This window comes from Ixodes scapularis, unplaced genomic scaffold, assembly GCF_016920785.2.
Source record: "Ixodes scapularis isolate PalLabHiFi unplaced genomic scaffold, ASM1692078v2 ptg001946l_1___fragment_2___debris__unscaffolded, whole genome shotgun sequence".
Lineage (NCBI taxonomy): Eukaryota > Metazoa > Arthropoda > Arachnida > Ixodida > Ixodidae > Ixodes > Ixodes scapularis.
Genome location: NW_024610213.1, coordinates 101,966 through 124,999, shown reverse-complemented (window position 1 = coordinate 124,999; position 23,034 = coordinate 101,966). Strand labels below are relative to the sequence as shown.

General features: G+C 47.6%; 1 long non-coding RNA gene across 1 annotated transcript in view; it reads right to left on the bottom strand.

The window, feature by feature from the left end:
• Positions 1-13,671: 13,671 nt before the first annotated feature.
• LOC121834628 overlaps positions 13,672-23,034 on the bottom strand; it is an 87,676-nt gene continuing 78,313 nt past the window's right edge. The window contains exons 3-4 of the long non-coding RNA XR_006077291.1: positions 13,899-14,030; positions 13,672-13,719 (exon numbers count right to left, since the gene is read on the bottom strand). This is a non-coding gene — a long non-coding RNA (uncharacterized LOC121834628). The remainder of the gene's footprint in view (positions 13,720-13,898; positions 14,031-23,034) is intronic.

Genomic DNA, 23,034 nt, shown 5'->3' with positions numbered 1-23,034 from the left:
ACGACTAAGCCGAAGACGACGATGGCCAACCAGGCGCAGACCCCGGCCGCTTCTGCCGTCGTGTACCTGCCGGTCGCACCCAGGACTCCAACGCCGTTCCACGGAGACGTCCACGAGGACATTGAAGACTGGCTGCAACACTATGAACGTGTAGCCCGCCACAACGGATGGACGACTGAGCAATGCCTCCACAATCTCTACTTCGCACTCGAAGGGACAGCGAGGCATTGGTTTGAAAACCACGAAGCGTCCTTCACTACGTGGGAGTCCTGCGCCGCCGAGTTGAAGCGAGCGTTCCTCAACCACCACCGTCGGCAGCGAGCAGAGGACCTTCTTCAAACCAGGGTGCAGGGCCCCAACGAAACCGTGACAAGCTTCGTAGAAGATGTCATGCGCCTATGCGCCCGAGCCGATCCGGAGGCAGCCGAAGAGAAGAAGCTTCGCGTCCTTATGCGTGGCGTGAAGGCTGAAATTTTCGGGGGCCTTGTCCGCCATCCCCCGACAACCGTCGACGGTTTTGTGGCGGAAGCCACTAACATCGAGCGAGCGCTGTCGGCCCGAGCAAGCTATTATCATCGACTCGCCGGCGTGCCTGCTCCTCGAACCGCCGCATCTTGCCGACTAGACCTGAACGCCACCGGTGTCGACGGCCTTCGGGAAATCGTCCGCGACATCGTCCGGGAGGAGCTCCGGAAGCTGCTGCCTGCTGCCAACCAGCCGGCTGAGCTGTCGATCGCCGAAGTGGTGCGCGAAGAAGTCCAGCGGGCAATTCGACCGGAGGCTCCTGCCTGCGTAGCACCACCCGAAGAGCCCGCCCTGACCTACGCCGCAGTGGCCCGACGGCCACCGCCTCCTCCTCCAGCCTATGTTGCACCGCTCCGACGTCGTTCTCCTGCGCCGCAGCACGACCACCGCCGCGACGACCAGGTGCAGTACGCCGCCCAAGAGCCCCGCGCACCTCGGAAGACCGACGTGTGGCGAACGCCCGACCGACGCCCACTATGTTTCCACTGCGGAGAAGCAAACCACACCTACCGCCAATGCCCATACCGACGACTCGGGCTGCGGGGGTTCCACCCGAACGACCCACGCCCCCGTAATGGCGAACGCCCTACGGAGATCGACGAGTACCTGCGACGACCTCAGTCGCCCGAGCCTGCGTCCCGCCGAGAGTTCCGGTCGCCTTCGCCCCGACGTCCAGCTTTGCCCATGCACCGACCCCGACGTGAAAGCCTGTCGCACCTCGCTCCTCGCCGGGGAAACTAGGCGCGGCAACCCCTGGAGGTGGAGTTGCCGAAGACGACCGACGTAAAGAGCCTCCAAGAACGACGGAGCGCTCCCACTCTCGCGACGCTACGCATCACAACGACGCTCCTGCTTCGGTGTCCAACAACCTAAACGTTGTTATCGACGGCCTCGACTCATCGGCACTCGTGGACACCAGAGCAGACTACTCAGTCTTGAGTGGGAGGCTCTCTCGCCGCCTTCGAAAAGTCATGACGCCGTGGGATGGACCACAAATAAGAACCGCCGGAGGACACCTGATTACACCAGTCGGGAGATGCACCGCTCGCGTCGAGATTCACGACGAAACATGCCCTGTGAAGTTCGTCGTTCTGCAAGACTGTTCGAGGGACGTCATTCTCGGAATGGACTTCCTGTGTGAATACGGCGCCATCATCGACCTTGCGGAGAACAAGCTGACGCTTCGGAAGCCTGTCCCATCGGTGAAAAATACCAAACCGACGTTAGCTGCCGTGCGAGTCCTCGCCAGCCACGTAAACCTGCCGCCGCTGTCGAGTGTCTTTGTGCCCGTCGGGACCGAAGGAGCCACCTGCGGTGTAGCACTGCTGGAAGGAAGCGTCCAACTTGTCCTCGGACGAGGGATTGGCATTGCAAGAGGCGTAACAGAGCTCCAGGACGGGCGCACCGTAGCCCTTGTCACCAACTTCCGGCAAGAGTCGCAGCACCTTACAAAGGGTACAGCTGTGGGCTACGTCGAGGAAATTGAAGACTCAGCCGCGATCGCCGTGATCTCAGAAGACGCCTCTCCGACGCAGAACAAGACAATCACGTCCTCAGAGGTCGACATCGACCCATCCCTCCCAGCCCCACAACGACGACAACTTCGTGACCTTCTCGCCGAGTTCAGTGAGTGCTTCTCCGCATCGTCGAAAGTGCGCCAAACGACGGTTGCGAAACATCGGATAATTACTGATGACGACGCACTCCCTGTGCATCGGCCGCCGTACAGGGTCTCCGTGAAAGAAAGGGAAGCCATCCAGCAGCAGGTACAAGAAATGCTTGACGACGACATTGTCCAGCCCTCAAGCAGTCCGTGGGCTTCACCGGTAGTCCTGGTGAAAAAGAAAGACGGGACTCTTCGGTTCTGCGTAGACTATCGCCGACTGAACGCCGTAACAAAAAAGGACGTCTACCCGCTGCCACGCATCGACGACACCCTGGACCGGCTACGCCACGCCCGATACTTTTCGTCGATGGACTTGAAGAGCGGGTACTGGCAGATTGAGGTCGACGAACGAGATCGTGAGAAGACGGCCTTCGTCACGCCGGACGGACTGTATGAGTTTAAAGTAATGCCGTTCGGGCTGTGCACAGCGCCGGCAACCTTCCAGCGCGTTATGGACACCGTCCTTGCCGGCTTGAAATGGCAAAGCTGTCTCGTCTACCTCGACGATGTTGTAGTCTTCGCAAGCGAATTCGACGAGCACCTGAGACGACTGCGAGCCGTGCTACAGGCCTTCAAAGCTGCTGGGTTGACCCTCAAGCCTTCCAAGTGTCGGTTCGCCTATGCTGAGCTGAAATTCTTGGGCCACGTCGTGAGTGCTCAGGGTGTAAGCCCTGATCCCGCCAAGACGTCCGCTGTCGCCGAGTTCCCGAAGCCATCAGACAAGAAGACCGTTCGAAGATTCCTTGGGCTGTGCGCCTATTACAGACGTTTCGTTCGTGACTTTGCGCAAATTTCTGCACCGCTGACGCATCTGACGAAAGACGACGTGCAGTTCCAGTGGGGAGAGGAGCAAGAGCAAGCGTTCGACGAACTCAAGCGAAGGCTCCAGTCGCCCCCTATCCTCGGACATTTTGACCAGTCGGCGGAGACTGAAATCCACACGGACGCCAGCAATACCGGTCTCGGTGCGGTACTCGTTCAGCGACAAGAAGGGGCAGAAAGAGTAATCGCTTACGCAAGCCGGGCGCTGTCTAAGGCAGAACAAAATTATTCAACGACCGACAAAGAATGTCTTGCTGTCGTCTGGGCGATAACCAAGTTCCGCCCGTACTTGTACGGGATCCCGTTTCGCGTGGTCACAGACCACCACGCCCTCTGCTGGCTCGCAAACCTCAAGGATCCGTCCGGACGCCTCGCCCGCTGGAGCCTTCGACTGCAGGAATTCGACGTAACCATTGTGCATAAGTCTGGCCGCAAGCATAATGACGCTGACTGTTTGTCTAGGGCTCCAGTCGAACCTCCAATCTCCGGCGCGGACGACGATGACGACGCCCGTTTTCTAGGCGCAGTTAATGCTACCGACATGAGGGCACTGCAACGCGACGACGCGGAACTTAGCTCCGTAATCGACAGCCTCGAAGGTCGAGGAGGCTCTGTCCCACGGGTCTTTTCTCGGGACCTACCGAGCTTTGTCCTGCGGCGAGGCGTGCTCTTCAGAAAGAATTTCGGAACCAGCGAAACCCCCTGGCTACTGGTTGTCCCCGCCAGCCTCCGAGAAGAAATTTTTCAAGCGTGCCACGACGACCCAACGGCCGGACATCTCGGCTACAGCAGGACCCTTGCCCGGATTCGTGACAAGTACTACTGGCCAAAGCTTCCGAAGACCGTCCATCTCTACACACGATCGTGCCATGAGTGCCAGCGACGCAAGAAACCACCGTCAAAGCCAGCAGGTCTCCTTCAGCCGATTACCCCGCCAACCAAGCCCTTCCAGCAAATTGGAATGGATTTGCTGGGTCCTTTTCCACCGTCGACGATGGGGAACCGCTGGATAATCGTCGCCACCGATTATCTTACTCGTTATGCCGAGACGAAAGCCCTTCCTTCGGGGACTGCTGTCGAAGTCGCTAAGTTCTTCATCGAGTCCATCGTCCTCCGTCATGGCGCCCCCGAAGTACTGATCACAGACCGAGGGTCATCGTTTATGGCACAGTTGACCCAAGAGATCCTGCGTCTAAGCCACACCGAACACCGTCGAACAACGGCATACCATCCGCAGACCAATGGGTTGACGGAGCGGCTCAACAAAACAATCGCCGACATGGTCTCTATGTACGTCGACGTGGAGCACAAGACCTGGGACGAAGTGCTGCCTTACGTCACGTTCGCCTACAACACAGCAGTGCAAGAGACCACAGGAGTGACGCCCTTCCAGCTGGTGTATGGCCGGGCGGTGACGACTATGCTAGACTCTATGTTGCCGCACGAGTCAGTCGACGACGGGAGCGATGACGCCCAGGTGATTGCTCAACGGGCAGAAGAGGTCCGCCAGCTAGCCAGACTACGAATTCAAGACCAGCAACATGTCGACGCTCGCCGGTATAATCTTCGTCGCCGCGACGTCCACTTCCAGCCCGGAGACAGAGTTTGGGTGTGGACGCCGATTCGTCGCCGCGGTCTCAGCGAAAAACTACTGAAGCGCTACTTTGGACCCTACAAAGTGCTTCGTCGACTCGGGGATCTGAACTACGAGGTGATGGCCGACGGAACACGGACTTCATCACGCCGCCCTCCAAGACCAGAAGTCGTCCACGTCGTGCGCATGAAGCCGTACTACGTTCGATAGGACTGTGGACCTTATGTGTTCCAAATGACTCTTTAGTTTACCGTTATTTCTGTTCGCTTTGTTTTCGGTTTGTGCTGCATCGGGACGATGCGCTTCTAAGGGGGGGGATAATGCCGCGCGCAGACTTGCAGAAGCTTCTCGTTTATTCTTGCTGCAAACATAACTTCTATCGTTTATGCCTGCTTTTGTTGTTCTAGAAAGTGCGTGCTCATTCTCGCCCCAAACGCACTAAGCTCGAACCTTCCCCGCCGAATCTTCGAGATAGTGACTCACCCTAGATAAGAGGCCGCCCTATTGGAAAAACCAGCATGAAAATCAAACTGGTCGAGCTGGTAATTAAGGTGGTCAAGCTGGTAATCAAGGTGGTCAAACTGGTCAATGTGGTAATTAAACTGGTTTAGCTGGCAATCAAGCTGGTTTAAGCTGGGCAAGCTGGAATTTAAGCTGGTCAGTCTGGTCTAAGTAAAAACCAGCATGGTCTCACTCGAATCTGGTTTTAGATTCAATCTGGTGTAGCTGGGAGCCAGTCTGGTCTTAACTGGTCAAACTGGTTTTCCATGGAGCCAATGTGGTCAAGCTGGGAGACGAGCTGGTCATGCTGGGAGACAAGCTGGTGAATCTGGTCGAAATAATAATCGTGGTGGTCAAGCTGGTCATGCTGGGAGCGCGCACGCCAAGGTCGGCTAGAGATAGCCGAACTGGCATTGCTGGGAGCGCGCGCGACAAGGTCGGCTGCTGGAACGAGGCCACGTCCTGTTCTTTGTCCTCTCGTTTTTGGTAGACCACCGGGCGCGTCAGGCGCGCTGCAAGCTACCTTTGTGTGCGAGAAAAGAGAGAGAGAGAGAGAGAGTGGTAGAAACGGAGAATCGAAGACGCGTTTGGATAGCTTGGGCAGAGGGCAGATCGAAGGGACGGCTGTGTGCGCGTTGTTTGGAGACTAGTTGAACGACGGTGCAAGCGAAGCGGGTTTTGAGAAGACAGCGAGCGGCAGTCCGTTCAGTGCGGGAAGATGTCAGACGTCCCGACTGCGGCGTCGCTTCGTGTCTTCGAACGTGTGTGTGCCCAAGAATGACGGCGGTGCCGAGGAGTATCGCCAATGCCATCCAAGCCACACGGATTTCCTCGCCTCTGCCGACCACGCAAGTTGCCGCTTCGCCCCCATCGCTGGCGGGACCCAGGTTCGCTTCTCTCGTCCGTGTAGTATTTTCGTCTGCTATTGCCTGTTTTTGGCCTGTGTCTAGTATTTTTTTCGTGTTGAGAGATAAGCAATCTGGTTTTATTAACATTGTAGACAATTTGCACCGAGAATCTGTGCGTCGGTTAGTACTAGCTGTGTCAGCGCCGAGGATGTGTAGCATTTGAGTTCATGTGAGGCTGCCGCAAGTACGAAAATAATAAATTGGATGCCGAGTTGGCTTTTCTGACGAGCTTGGCTTTTTTATTCTGTGTATTAATTTAAACAGGTTAAACTGGTTGGGAAGTTCACCAGCATGACCAGTTTAACAGCATGACCAGCATGCCAAACTGGGCATGCTGGGGCAATAACCCAGCTTGAAGCTGGGACCAGATCAACCATCATGACCAGTATGACCAGATCAACCAGCATGACCAGCATGCCAAGCTGGGCATGCTGGGGCAATAACCCAGCTTGAAGCTGGGACCAGCTTAAGCTGGTTTTTTCAATAGGGCGCCCGCGACCTTGTCGAGTGAGTCTCGCCCTAGCGCTCGATTCTGCTGACACGCCGACTTCGACGCCCGCGACGCTCTGCTTTCTTCTGTTTCCTTCTTTATTTTTGGCACAAGTTCGCCACATTAAACGTTCATTTATTTCTGTTTATTTCTTGTTTATTGGTCACCACCCGTGACAATATATATATATATATATATATACCTTCCTGACAAAGGGTTGACTCCGGCTGAAACGTTGAAGATTAAATCGTCCGTTGTTGCTGTTTTCACTAAGGGTTCTTTTCTTCTCTCTCTCTCTCTCTCTCTCTCTCTCTCTCTCTATATATATATATATATATATATACAGGGTGTTTTTTTAAAGCTTAACCGATTTGTTTGAAAAAAGCCATGAAAGTTACAATTATCCCGTTTGTGGAGGTGAGTTATACGGCCAGGGGGACGTATTATAGTCGGCTAATCGTAAGGATCAGTTGGCTAATGAATTAAAATTTGTTAATTAACTTTTAATTAATGAAAATAGACATATGGTTCCAATTAGAAACTTGCTCAGCGTCATCGAAAACCACTAAATCAGTAATTTTCAGAAAGACTTTCGGCGCGTGAGAAGTGTAGTATTGTACTAAAGTTACCACTCGTGGAGCAGGTACAAGGCTGGGGCTAGATAAGACACGGAAAAATCGCGCGGGCGCCTTACCGCAACCGAAAGCTTTGTACCTGCTCCACGAGTGGTAAATTTAGTGCACTACTACGCTTCTCACGGGCTCAAAGTCTTTCTGAAAATGACTAATTTAGTGGTTTTCGACGACGCTGAGCAAGTTTCTAATTGGAACCATATGTCTATTTGCATTAATTAAAAAGTTAGTTAAAAAATTTTTATTAATTAGCCGGTTGATCCTTACGATTCGCCGTCTATAATATGTGCCCCTGGCCGTATAACTCACCTGCACAAGCGGCATAAGTGTAACTTTCACGGCTTTTTTCAAACAAATCTATTAAGCTTAAAAAAAACTAAAAAGCATACATTCAGTGTGTTTCAGAGAACTCAGGCCAGATCGCTCCTGCGAAAACTAGGCATCACACATAAAAAAGGTTGATGCCGTGTTGATCTGCCCAAGCCTAGTTAGGAAAAAATAAGAACAGTTGAAAAAAATAGTTTTTTTTTTTTAGAAAGTAACTTTTTATTTGTTCATTTTAAGACCATAGTTTTAATTAGAAACTTACTCGGCATCATCAATAACCGCTATATCAACCCTTTTTAGACAACTATAAAGCATGCCGAGCGTTTTTCTATGTTTTGAAAAACCCTTCAATTCTGACGCGTACTCTGGTTTCGGATCCTTAACCAAGCGCATCTTGGCGGCAGCTGCCCTGCCCTCCGGCGGTTGAAGCGCGAAACCAAGGTTAGACAATTCGCCAGTCTCGCCCCGCGTCGCTTCCCTCTCTCGTAAAAGAACAAAAAAAGTGAAACGCGCGCGCCTGCGATCAGCCAGACGATAAGGAAGGCGTCGATATTTGAAAGAGAAAGAGCTTGGCATTGCAAGATTGAGCTTTGACTTTTTGGTTCACCTCCGCCATCGAAGAATGACTGGAGTTTCAAACTGCGATGTCACCGAAAGACGTCCGATACGCGCGCCCCAAAAGAGTTCAAACTTGTTCTATTTGTTTTCAGCCTCTGCTTGTGTCAGCAGCTTTAGTACACTCAGATTTACAACGACTTCAATTGTGTTCGGGCGGCCTTACGAATGGCGTCTTATTTAAACGAAGAAAGGGCAAATATGATATGAGCTTCAGGACAAGCACACGGAAACAGGAGAAACGCCGCAGCGCTCTTCTCCACCTGGTACCCGGGGAAACATCGATGACTTAGATATAAGTCATCGCATAGAATGCGATGACTTATATCTAAACTCGTCAAGAGAGGGATTGTGAAGCTGTGCTTTGTGAACGCCCTTCGCAGATCGAGTAACCAAGTGGCAGATTCGAGTCTGGGGAAGCAGTCTGAGCGCCTGTTATCAGCCAGGTATTCCAAGGGTGCGCTGGTGTCTGTTGCGGAAGGCGTTCTGAGGGGGCTGAGTGTTCAAGATAACCCTTGTCCGGGTTTAGTCAAAAGAAACAAGTTAAACAAAAGATGGCGGTTGTCCCCTGTATGCACAAAACTGCGCACAACCTTAAGAAAATAGCTAACCGAGTGAATACGAAGGTTGTTTTCTCGGCTCCGGAGAAGCTAGCCTTGTTGTGCAGAGTAACGAACCCCTTTCGCGGAGGCCCCCTGTGCTGTGGCAAGAGGCATAGAAACCCGTTTGTCGGTTGTGCAGAGGGAGTCGTGTACATGATTCAGTTGTCCTGCGGTAAAAAGTACATCGGACAAACAGGCCCATGCTTAAATGATAGGTTACGGGAGCACAATTTGAATGTTAATAACCACCGGGACCGTCATCTTTTAGTTCATTGTCACGATTGTGGATGCAGGCCACTGTTCATCACGTGCGCGATTCTAGCCAGACACAAGGATAAGACGGTCAGGGAAATAATAGAAGCAGACTTGATAAAACAGTCTGGAGCACAATGTGTCAGCGTTGCCTTCGTTGTGCTGTTAGACGAGATATAGCGTTTTTGCGAGCGAGGTGAGGCCTGGGATTGGCTGAGGTGAAGCGGTGTGAGTGTATATATGTCCCCCACCCCCCTATTGTTAAAAAATAAACAGTTGAAGCAGCGCTCCGTGTTGTCTGTCTCCCTTTTGTCCTCGTCTTAAGCACCATCATGACGTCGAATTCCCAGTACCAACTAGCCCAACAATCTGTATTGATTCGGAATAAATAAACGAACTTATTTTAGCCAAATAACCAAATAAAACGGGCACAATCGCAAGGAAATAGAAAACAAGCTATTTTTACCTGATGATCCGCTAGCGCTGTGTCTTACGTGGCCACCAATATCACATATTTCATGAGGCCTTTCAATTACTTCTTTATTTAGTCGGTCGAATGGTGTGTTTTAGACCTCTCTAAAGGTTGAGGTCCCACGGACGCCATCTTTATTTTTGGTGTTTAGCTTTCCGTCTTTACGGTACTTAAAAAGCAGCTACAGGACTGTCGTTAACATGATTTTTTTCAATATTGATGGGTACATTACAACCGAACTTTAAAATCAAAACATCATCAAAAAATTTGAACTTTGCAAATCGTACATTAAATCGCAGATGTCTCCTTTGCTAATGAAGTTAGGAATACCTTTTTTCTATTTATATTGTCTGTGGGCCTGTTTTGTATGAAGCCCTCTTTTGATATATCAATTTTAAAATATGGGTAACAATTATACTGTTTTGTTAATATAATGTTTAATTTCATGTCTATTTTAAAAGTGACTTAACAAAAAAGGGGTTTAGAGAACGATATTGCTGCCGTGACAAAATGAATGCAATAAAGGTCATTCTAACTTTATTTGCAAAGGAGAAATCTGCGATTCGGTATGTGATTGCTAAATTTCTAATTGTCTTATCGCGTAAATAGGTTATGTCAATAAAGATTGGTTGTAATTAAACACACTGTACTAAGAAACAATACCTGCAAAGTGACAACTCCGTCGATGCTTCATGAGTGCCGTAAACATGTTAAGCGCGGTAGAGCTGTGCGAAGAATATCCCAGCTTCAGTGAGATTCCACTTTGAAAATCAAGTCATTCTTCGCATGGCGGAAGTAAACCAAAAGTCAAAACTCAGTCTTGCAATGTCGTGCTCTTTCCTCTTTCGAACAACAAGGCTTTCCTATCGCCTGGCCGCGCGCGCGCGCGCTACACTTCTTTGTCGTTTTACGAGAGAGAGAAGGGAGGCGGGCGAGATTGGCAAATTGTGTAATTTTGGTTCCAGGCTTCGACCGTCGGAGGGCAGGGCAGCTGCCGCCAAGATGCGCTTAGATAAGAATACCAAACCAGAATACGCGTCATAATTGAATGGTTTTTCACGACTTAGTAAAACGCTCGATATGCTTTATAGTTGTCTAAAAAGGGTTGACATAGTGGTTACTGATGATGCCGAGTAATTTTCTAATTGAAACTACGGCCTTAAAATGAACAAATAAAATTTACAGCAGGCATTTGCGTATCTAGCAGTCAATCGATATCTTGCAAACCTCTTCTGCCAATGGGCGAAACCGAAAATATTTGTAATTCGGAGCTTTCTGTTTTTTTGGCACCGAAGAAAGAGGATGGACAGATGCATCATATGATACTAAGAGGTCTCTAATTAAGGCTTGACATCATTTAATAGTGTCTTCGTTTGATCGTATTTTTTCCAGAAATGACTTACTTGCATTACAATTTATGTGACCACGATGTAACACACTATAATCTTGCAGGTTGAAAGTAGCAGGATAAAAGGCCATTCTAGAAAGCCCCCCCCCCCCCTCCCCTTCCTTCCACTTTAGAAAAGCAAATTCTGAAGAAGAGGAAGCCACAAATGATAGCGAGCAGAAAGCATTTCAGGGAGTGGCTTGTCCTGCTATTCTAAACTTGCAACAGGCTGTAGTACAAATACCTAGTCGGTAAGAGCGAAGCCCTAAAAAGTGAAGATACCCACTGGAGCGGGTCTGCGGTAGCCCTATATTCGAAAGTCACGTCGAACAACAGAAAACTTAATTATTTATTATACCCCTGTTCGTATTTTATTTGAAATTTTAATAAACTACACCCGCCTTACTCTGCTTAAATTATCAATAAATTGTGCACCATGCGTTTCGTATTTTTGTCTGTTTGTTACCATAATCAAAGTTTGCATGCGTGTGTTTCAAATGGAAAATTTTGTAGCGAAGTAAAAGGTCACAACGAGTACTTCGACTCATTCTTGCCTAACCATCTTCAGGTATGAGTTCTACGTGTTTCCTGCCCTGAGACTTAGTTCTAATGTGTAACATCTAGTTGGATGGCTACTTTGGCTTTTCTAAAATACTTCGAGTTTAACTGAAGTGATTTCAGATATATTCATTTGGATACAATAACCATTCCGGGCACCATTCCGGGCAAAAGAAAGAAAAAAAAAAACAAAAAAAAACGGAGGTTCGAGTTGTGGTTAGTGGAGCTTTTTATCGTAGCCTCAAAACATATACGTGCTTAAGTAGTTCCAGCTGCTCCAGCTTCTTGCTTCTGCTCCTGCAATTGTGGTCAGGACTACTAAATTATAAAAATGTGAATGAAGGAGAAAATATTGCGTCTACAAAGACGTGATAGTCGCGTCGTCGACACTGCGCAGGCGCCGAACGCTAACCGTGTTTTGCACTTTGCGGGCGCTATTTCAGCGTACGCTATTTTTGTTTTTTGGAAAGTTCGTGTTTACGCAAAGAGCATTTACGCTACACTAAAGGCAAAATCGTGATAAGCGAGAAGTTGGCTATAGCCTAGACGTGCACAGTAAGAAAATAACGGCTCCCAGGACTGCGGAGGTGGCCACTTTTTGTGGTCGTCGTGAATGCGACGTCGGCCGTATCCTCGCGACTGTAAGTTTCAATACAGGACGACATTGTACAACTGCGGGAGTTGCACGTCATGGACACGACCTGGACGGGGACATGTGGCGCGAGTGCGCTGTGCCATCAGCAAAAAAACACCTAGCATGGGAGTGTTCCATGTACTTCGAAGCCCCGCAACGTGCTCTTAAAGAAATACCGCAAGACCAGTGGGCTTCTAGCTACGAGGAGTAGATTTTTTCACCGAACCCGGTGCCCAGAGCGGTGCACCTCCTGTGGAGACAACTGTACCTCTACATCAAAGCCGCCGGAAATCTGAGGCCCTACTGCCACACGTTTAACCTGAGTTGCTGATGCCTCAAAACTTAAGCAGCATTAACATGACAAAAACGTTTAGAACAGGACAAAAAACACGTCATGAACGGTTTGGAAGACCCCGCAAGGTGCGCAACGATCGCTGGCCACTTGCAGCTCGAACGTTTCTCGGTAAGCGTTTCTCGGTGTTCGAACGTGGCGAAAGTTGGTGCACGAGACCTCTTCTGCCGAGACTACGCAAGCGCACACGACATGTCCACCGCTCGCGTCACATTCTCATGATTAAAAATTAAAACAGCGCAAGGACACGGACAAGAACAAGAAGGTAGACGAACAAGGCTATGCTCTTGTTCTTGTCCGTGTCCTTGCGCTGTTTTAATTTTTAATCATGAAACACCAACTACCCCAAACTTCCAAGCATTCTCATAGTTGAGCAAATATTAAAAGTGTGTCGGGACCAAAAAAAAATACATTTTTCTTTTCTCGTGAAATTATTTGTGTGTGAAATAAACATTGTTACTGTGCCTTAAAGGCGGTGCAAGCGCGCGATGTTTGAGTGTTTTGGTCGCGTCGGAGAAAAGATATCCTAAGACTGTCTTGCGTGGCGTACATTAACGCAAGCGCTAGATTTAGCGCTAACTTGAGCCTAAACTACGCGCGTTATTCTAAATAACTTTCAATTAGGACGCATTTTGATATATTACAGACGTCCTATCATTTATAAAATTGTTCACAAACAAACGCTGGGTACTTTTACGAGCGCTTCACGTAGGTGACTTCATCACTACTTTGTATAAAGCAGCCAACGTGATCTGCTGCTCAAATAAATAGTCAGTTACGTCGGTGTACTGTTGAAAATTTTGGGAGTTGGTTATGCATTAAAGGGATACTGAACCGAAGAATTTATTGACCATAATAAGTGGCGCACGTTCTTTCCACGAGCCAGCAGCGGCCGGTGTGCGCGAGCGCACCCAACGTAAATGACGTAAAAGACCTCCATTTGCGCTTAAGAGGACAGTAAAATGCATGAGCTTCGGGCCAAAGGAGAACAAAGACAGGCTTTTCATCTCTACAAGTGAAAGCTACGTGCTTGTTAGACCAATTAATCGCTTACCTTTTACACCAGACACCAATCTGTAGATTAAACACTTGGCTTTATTCTCCTTTCGCCCAAATCCAATACATTTCACAGTTATCTTAACCGCGAATGCAGGTCTTTGACGTCATTTTGTTGCGTGTGCTCGCGCACACCGGCGGCTGCTGGCTCGTGGAAAGAACGCGCGCCACTTATTATGGACAGTAAGTTCCTTGGTTCAGTATCCCTTTGCGGAACTAGAAACAGTTCGATGACGGACGAAGGACTATAAGTGCCAGTTGCATCTAAACATTCTCACCTCTTTTTTTGCAGGCTTCTGTTTCACACACTTTTTGGGAGGACAAATCTGGTAATATATGAAAGGAAATTGAATTATTCATGTTGATATAATGTATGAATGATTTTAAATTTAATGTTTTAAATTCTTAACTTATACCCGTAACACGTTTGAGGCTGACATGCATGAATTAGTCTACATTATACGATGCAAGAGTCTTCAAATGATACTCTGACTATATTACTCACCCAATAATGATCTTCCAGCGCTGAGTTCAGCTAACAAAATCAAGTAGAATCCCCAGATTGCCACAAGCTTCTGAGCATGAGGAAGCATGTACCTCTGCCTCGATGACCATGGTGTACTCCTGCGCATGCTTTCTGAAGATCACAAAATATGTTTGTTATTCGCATATGAAAAATAGCTGTTTTAACTGTGAATAAGTTTTTATTTAATTACTTCTTGATAGTCTTGCCGTGAAAATGGTGCTCTTATTGTACTGAATTACATTTGTTTAGTGTTGTATAACACTTTCTTAGCACTGATAAAGCCGTTATTGTCCTCACTTCTCGTGGGTGGCGCTAAAGCAGTCGCCAGACACAATAGGGAATGTCGAATTTAAGCAAGGTTATTAGCTTAGTGGTGTACCAGCCTGAAATGTGGAGCCAAGATCAAAACACGAGCTTTTAGAATGAAGCTTCATTGCTGATCTTTAGCAGTCTGATTTAGAGTAAAGACCAAACATTCTCCTTCATTATTTGAAAGACCTAAAGACTACCTGAAAGTGCATTGAAGCAATCTACCACACGTCAAAATCAACGAAACGCTGGCCAAATGCAGATCAAAGTAAAAATCATAATTGATCGCTCTTGTCTGAATGCAGGTCATTATTAATATGATAGTTTATCCACGTAAAACCAACAGGATCAGCAATATATTACATGGAGGTGGTAGTAAATCACGGGTTGGTCTAATAAAATGCCACAAACACGTAGAAAGCAAGACTGATTCCTTCAGCAACATGCCGGTTCTCTCAAATGTGTCTATGGAGCAAAGTTTTAATAAAAATCATGAAAACTGTTTTTCGACATCCGCATTCTTTCGGAATGTTACCCTCTTGTGCTTTGCTACACAATAGAACGATTTCATAAAGCAAGAGTTTGCCTACCTGGCTGGGACCAGAGACATTATAGGGGAGGTGGAAAGAGGCATGTCGAGTTTCACAAGTGATTACATAAGAACGAATTGCGCTAGTGACAACGATCAATGCCAAGGATATCACAACATCATAATAGTAATTAAATGTATTGTAGCCCTAATTTCTTGTGCTTATATTTGACAACAGCATTTAGACCTTCTGGTAGAAAACATAATAAAATATATGCTTCTTGCGATTTGCACTTAAGTAATTTGTATAAGTCAGTATTTGGGAAGCTTGATAACAAATTATAATCTGGAAAACGACGCAACAGTTTGCAACCTCTTGTGATTTCTCTTTCACTTTCGTCAGCATTGACTCGCAGATATGGTAAAAGCCATCGCATACGCTCGATCATATTATCAAGGCTCTAGAATTCAGAAATGTTTTTACCGTAGTTTGAGGAAGGCTTTTTTAAACTGAGGTATCTCTTTGCCATATAAAACCCGTCAATAGAACCGCTCGAAATTTAAGAGCTCCTGCGGCCACAGTTTTTCGAAACCAAGCTTAATTATACTCACAACTGCCATAGAAAGACTTACATTCATGTAGATAAATGTAACAAGATATATGAAAATGTCTCTGTTAGAGTTAAAATCGTCCCAGTTGCTTTGCGAAAAGATCAGAAAAGATACCTAAGATTTGCTTAGAAAAATAAAACCCTATTATTTGTTAATTTTTAGTACACGCACTCTAAGGGGAAAAAGAGGAGGGAAAAGGTAACAACGGCGCGTTTTCCTCCATTCTACTGACGCGCCCTCAAGCGAACACGAGAACAAGGGAGGAACAAGGCGTTTTTCTCCTTCTCCAGGGAGGCGGATTAAGGGTTTCGGCCCTACCGCCTCATCTTTCCAATTCGTCTTTCGAGCACATCGCGCTCGTTATTTAATAAATGTTGGTAGTTCACTGTGCTTCGGCACCAGGGAAGCAGAGTGAAAACAGAACTGAACTCAGCCTGTGCTGAGTTCAGTTCTGTTTTCCGATGCCGAGTGCGAACCGGCAGTCAAGATGGTTCTGTGTCTCAGCCTGTCAGCAACATAGCACCATCCTCGCGATGGCAGCGTTATGCGTTTTGAAATGAATACTGGAATTAGCGTCGATGTGACCCTTTGTTCGTGTATCAGTAATGCAACAACAAGACGAGAGGACGTAAACTTTCAGGCGTTGGTGCCGCTGGTCGGGCTGTGATCAGAGGGGCGGTGTGTTGCAGGGTGACATTCCGCTTTACATTAATGAGCTTTAACACCGCTTGAGGGATTACGTTTCACTTGATTGACCTGCGGATAGTCATGCTGGAACGCTGGTCTGAACCATAGCTCCAATCGTACAGCATAGTGTGTCTGTTTAAATATGATGTGGCTCCTGGAAAAACGGCCCTCCAAGTAGAGCGCTCGGATGAGCGATAGAAGTTTTTGAGCTCACCACGGCGTAGCTCCGTACACTTAATACCCACAGCCAGTCCCGGTTTCGACAGCATTCAAGTTAATCGAAAGCGATTTCTCTGTCCGTGACGCATTGTTTACAGCTGAGTGAATGGCTTCACCTACAGAGGTTAATTTAATACGACGATTGCAGCCGCACGCGAACAACACAAATAGAAAACTAAGTAATACAATAGAAAAACGGGCTACGACGTGCCGTGCGGGGAACCAAACACACGGCTTGGTACCGGATTGAAGCGGCTTGTTTTATTTGCTTTCAAATTGTTGTGGCATGAGCGTTTACTTTTCACAAAAAATTTCATCCCATAAGAAGCTCAATATAATCTCAGAATTATAACGTTACTAACAAAAAAAAACCTTCTAGCTTTTCCATCTTGATGAAGAAGGAAGAGCAGAGGCGCTGTAGCTTCTGTTCTCAGTGGCGGCTTTCCAGGCAAGCGATGTGCTTTTCTTTCGCAAGAGAATCTGAAGCGCTCGACGCAGTGGAACTCGAGGCGACAGCGGCTTCGTGGCGGTTGAGGACCCATTCGCGCTGCTGCGTACGTCGCCGCTCCTTCCGCATCCGGTCTTCTTTCCCCGAAGAAAGGGCACGCGGCCGACCCATCGTGAGTCCAAATCTCAACTGACAAGAACGTAGAAACCAGCGTGCAATAGAGACGAGCACGGGGAATAAACACATGGCAGGAGCTCTGCGCTCGTCACGTGTGCTTCTTCGTCCTCGTCTGCTTTGCGCGCGGTTTCCTACAACGAATTCTTACCAAATCGCCCAACTATCCATTCTTCTATGACAGCTGGAAAGGGTGCCGCCATCTATGAGCGACGGCGGTAACCAGACTGCTTGTCTGGCTGCCGCCGTTGCTCATAGATTGCGGTAGCTGTACAGAGTTTTGTGTAGCTCTGTGACGACATTTGTTTGGTACCGGACACGAAACTGGCGAAACTAGCCCTTACCAGCTCCGCTGTAAAAATCAACACACTGGGAATATTGAATATTGCTTAGGTTGCCACCGAGAAATTCCGTACCTTCAATACGACGGGTATAAAAATTAAAAAAAAAAAAAAACGGAGAGCCCGGAAGTAGTCATTGGGTAATTGTCATGTTGTGTTGACGTTTGTACGTGGAGTGCGTGTGTGCGCTCCACATACAAACGTACATTGAGCACATAAACGGATGCCTGTGGTATGCGCAATTATATCTAACAGTGTGTAGAACAAAAGTGCCCGAAGGGCTTGAAACGCAATGATGGCGTGAGCAAATAAAAATATGTTTTGTAGCACATGAATTGGGCGGCACCTGGCCCCACCTATCCTAGCTACTTGCAAATACTCTGCTTGACCCTGCCATATGGTGGCAAGCGATTCAAGCTTCTTTCACACTTGGCGATAATTTCTGGTTATCCTACAACAATGATCCACGCTGCTTCGAATTTGCTTCCTTGAGAGCGGCTTTTGGTTTCTCGAATGGTTTACCATTCCTCCAGAATGTGCGGTTGACGAAGGAATTGTGGCTCCAGGAATAGTAAAGGTAAGGCGTAAAGTGCGCGAAGGGATTGGGTATGGGTTGTCTCCGCTTGAAATCCCGAGGCTGACGACGAGAGTGCTGAAGGAGTGTGTTCAAAAGGCCAGTTTCTTTACCTCGAGGGGGGGGGGGGGGGGGGGGGGAGGGGGGGGGGCGGGGGGGGGGGGAGGGGTAGGGAGTTGGCTTTGGAAATAAATACATTTCGCGGCAAGCTCGTGTTACGCTTTATGTGCTGCTCCTTTCGCCCCGTACAATAAACGTAGCGTTCTCGTTAAGCCTTACTGAGCTTGAGTTGGTCGATTCGGGGCCGCCATAATGAGATACAGTGACGGAAGAATTGCTTCTCTGCTTTCAGGCAGTTGGCGAAAATAATAATTGGTCTAATATGAACTCGTCGGCAAATTTTTTTATCAATTTTAAGCAGCAATGGTTGATCAATGCTATGCCATAGCTATACGCTTGGTGTAAAACATTTTAGAACTTCGTTATTTCAATTTTATGCCCGAAACATCGATAGACTGTAAACACCTTCACGCCTTGACTGCTAACATCACGGATATTGTTTTTTTTTTTTTTAATATGTTCACTAATATGTGCAGTTTATAGTTACTTTTATATCGCTATCGATATACAATGTACTTACCTTGAGGAGAATTTGAAATAAATAAATGAATACAAAAATAAATCAAGAAACTAGTATTTTGACTAGGGTCGCTCCCACTGGTACTCGTAGGAACCATCCAATCGAATGCAAATCGTAAATCCAGATCTTATGACTGTTATATTGCCAAATATCCGAGGTACAGCAAATCGGCTTGGCGAAGAATCCGAACATCCAATGTGACCATCCTTCGTTTCACCTTAAGTTGGAGAGCAAAAATCGCCACGAGGCGAAAAGGCTAATCAAGCAATGTCAAAAGCGCAACGTCATGGCATTCGTCATTTTTGTTTTGTGAATGTATTGTCATCAGCCAAACCTATCAAGTGTAGTAAATGTGCCGGGACTATGTCCTTCAAGTGTACGCGCCGGTGTTTGCGTGTTCTCTGCTCTTGAACTGCGCTCGGTCTTTGGCTCTCATTTAATAAAGTGGGAGGAAATTCACCGATGGCTGTCTTATAGATGAGATAGTGTAAAACTAATTACATCAAGAAATAAAGCACTTACTTTTTGCCCCTCTCCATCTTAATTGTGAAGTATACACTTAGTGCGAGGAGTATTGTATCCTATCCTGAACCACATAATATATTAGAATGTCGACGATATACAGAGCCACACAAAGTTAAGCAAACAATCACAAAAATAGCTGGTAAAGTGAAGAGCTGCAACTAATACAGTAGAATGGTCGAATGTTTTATTTTTTTATAGGAGTTGGTGTACACAGCGAATTATGTTAATAAAATGATTGATCGTTACATTTCATTATCCTGCGTCTTCAATTGTGAAACAAGGATATTGAAGACTGAGTCAAACTAGAATAAATGTTGAAAGGCGTAAAAACCTGTATGGAGTATAAACATCATCCATGTCCTTGATATCACAAAAACTAAAGGCAAAACATTTTTTGAACTTCGAAACAGAAGTGCATGCATGACAGGCGGTGACTGACGCGGTTGGTCTGATGTACTATCGGGGAAAAATAAAATGCGAACAGAGGAGCGCGTGGCTCGCGGTACAGGCTGCGCCGCCTGGAAGTGAGCCTAGGGGGGAGGGTGCGTGGCCTACTTTGATGTGTTCACGCCCCTCGATTGGCGCTCCCCCAGCTTCGGCGGTGCGCCTCTCAGTGCGCTGAAAGCTGTCACCGCTATCTTTGCCTGCTTGGCGAGTGCGGCGAGATTCTTTGCACCGCACGCGCTGAGCCAGCAAAGATAGCGGTGATAGCTTTCAGCGCACTAAGAGGCGCACTGCTGAAGCTTGGGGAGCGCAGGGGGAGGGGCGTGAACACGTTGGAGCAGGCCACGCACCCTCGCCCCTAGGCTCACTTCCAGGCGGCGCAGCCTGTACCGCGAGCCACGCGCTTCTCTGTTCGCATTTCATTTTTACCCGATAGTACATACGGTGGGACAAGGCTGCTAGAGTGAAAGTTCTATATTATTTTTTACAGTCATGTCTTGTTAACTGGACGCCTTCATTCTTTAGAAAAAAATATCTGTAATGTGGCTCTTCCACAATAAGTAATCAAGGCCAAAACGCACTTATTAACAAGCTCAGCAACGGCAATAATTATATAAAAACTGGTTTATGGAAATCAGGTTAAAAAACGGGAACGAAGAAAGCAACAAGTACAAGGAAACGTATCTAAAGTCCCGCCTAAATTTATTACTTGAAACGAAAAAAGAAGAAAAAAATATAGATCTAATCATATCTTCGCCAGAAAGCATCCTTACACCCAAACACTCGTTATCCCGGGCTCTCGTAATCATGCAAAACGCGATTTCACGTTGTGTCAATATTACACCCGACACTTCATCGAAGATTTTAGGAACGTCAGTTCTTTTTGGGACAACGCGACAGATAGATCGCTCAAACAGCTGGCCGCCAAATAGGAAATGTAAAAAGCCTCGATAATTTCTCTCGTACCCTTCCTGTGCCCTCACAAAATCCTCAAATCAGTGAAGGCGCTCTGGCACAAACAGTCCCTAAATTGAAAAGTTAGAAAGCCACCCACCGTTGCTTTGAGGAAATACGTATACTCCCGGAGTCTGTCGTTCGGACACCTCCCTGTCTGCCCAACGGAAAACTTTTCATAAGACAGGGGGATGCGGTACGCAACATACGAAACTCATGACAAAAACGGTTTTGCATGTTTTTTTGTGCGCCTTATTTCTCAATTTTGAGCTCTTGCACCGAGTCTAGCACAAATTTCGTTAATTTATTGTGGGGCTAAAAAAACATAGGAACTCAAAACCAACTCCTAACCTTTTTCAGTTGTAGGGAACACCGTAGATGTGCAGGACCACTACCATTCGCTTTTGTCAAAATCAGGACTACTTCTCTCAATACCTTTAGACTTTTTGAAGATAGAGCTCGCCACCACCGTCAACAATGCTTGCGGGAACCGTTTTTCATGATCTCTGGACCCAAGACAAGAAAACGAAGTTCATCATATGTGGGCACGACTTCGCCAGTGTTAAGCCAAGAAACGAAACCGCGATGCCCTTCTTCACCACTTTTTAATTGGCTGACATAAAGTCCAGGTCTGGTTTCTTCGGCCGGTGATTAAAAGGCCAACGTGCGTGCTCATCCCCCAGGCACAATGACAGATCCAAGACCTGCAGAACTCTTTCTTTTTAATCTCTAGAATGTAAAACTGAGGCCACCTTCACACTTAAGTACACCCAAGACTAAAACACGCGCTGTATCTCCCTCCACCATTTTGCGGAGCTCTAAAAATCATCCACGTACCAAAACACCGTTTCAAAGAATACACTTATTCGCGAGTTCATTTTCGTCCTGTAACTTTTTTTACCTCCTTCGGCACCGTATTTCAGCCCGTTTTTTATCAACTTTGTTTAAATATTACCAAGTGACCCAGTATACCACTTGTGTTGCATTAATTGTGTGGTTTATGTAGCTAAAAATTACAATACGTGGTTTGTAGCGACATTTTTGAGCCTTCTTTTTGTTCAGTAAGTGCAACACGTCCGCTACCTAAAGTGCAGGTTCTTCCTGTTTTTTGAGCTCAAGGTAAGTGACGGTTGTTCTAAAGCGGCGGCGAGCTGCACGTTGAGTTATACGGTTGGTCTGTCCTCTTCTTCGTCAGCTACTTTTGTCGGCGCAAAGTTGTCTTCGAATTCGCAGAAAACTTTGCGAATTCGAACTACGGTGTTCCCTAGAACCTGCAGAGGGGCCAGCTGTAAACGCGGCTGGAGAAGCTACAACGTCAAGTCAGTCTGTCGATATGGCAAGTCCATCTCATGACTGCTACGTAAAAACGGCCATTGTAGAACGATATCGATTTCGCCGCCGCTTTCAACAAGCCAAAGAGTCGCTCGCCAAGTATATCGCTGCTTTACGTCAATTGGCGACCACATGGAATTTTAGAACCCTCTTCGACGGAGACCCTTCGCGAGGAGCTCATCGCGGGAATATCCTCGACTTCTCTTTGCGAACGACTGCTCTACGACAAAGCCTAACGTTCGAGCGCGCCGTCGACGTCGTTCTTCACCTAGAGAAGGCCGCAGAAGAAGAAAGCGAGATGCGATCACAGCCATATGCCGACTAACCTTCAATAGCATGCGAGGTCAATGCAGAACGTCGTCGACCCTCCCATCGACAGCAGCGAAGTAACAAAGAACGTTCTTCCTCGCGCCAAGTGTCATGGCGTCCGCCTACGTCGGAACGACCGACTACATCACATGCACCACAACATGACCAGCCTCTGTCTCGTCGAGCCTCAAATCGGAGTCTCTCCCGGGCGTCCACTCATGACCGATCAGTGTGAGTATCACGCAATAACCGGGAGCTGGTTCAGTACAAGCGGCTTACATCCGGGCTTTGCGCACCTAGATCGCCATGGGCCAAAGTCGCCATCGACATTGCCGGTCTATTTGAACAAGCAGAGCCAGCATGCCGGTATGCCATCACTCTTGTTGATTCTTTTTCTAAATGGCCAGAGGTTCAGTTCTGCCACGACGTGACCTCTCGAATGATGACATTTATATCATCAGTCTTCGCTCGGGAGGATTATCCAGGTTGTCTCGTGTCATACAGCGGGCCACAGTGCGGCCGCCGGGGACATAAACACGGCCGGCAAGTGTTTGGCCAGAAGTGCTGATTTTCAGCTTGGCCGCCGGAGACATAAACACGGCCGGCAACTGTTTGGCCAGCAGTGCTGATTTTCAGCTTGGCCGCCGGAAACATAAACACGGCCGGCGAGTGTTTGGCCAGAAGTGCTGATTTTCAGCTTGGCCGCCATGGACATAAACATGGCCGGCAAGTGTTCGGCCAGAAGTGCTGATTTTCAACTTGGCCTCCGGGGACATAAACACAGCCAGCAAGTGTTCGGCCAAAAGTGCTGATTTTCAGTTTCGCCGCAGGGACACCCATAATCTAAACTTTCATTGCGTTGACGAAACTTTGGCACAACGACAGGCAGCGAGAGAAGCATCATGAGCGAGTGGTTGACAGGATATTAGTGCGTGCGTCGCGCGAACACTGTTAGCGCAAGCAAACGATCACCGTTTTATTCAGTTTTTTTTTCGTTAGACTTGAAACTAGCACTGTT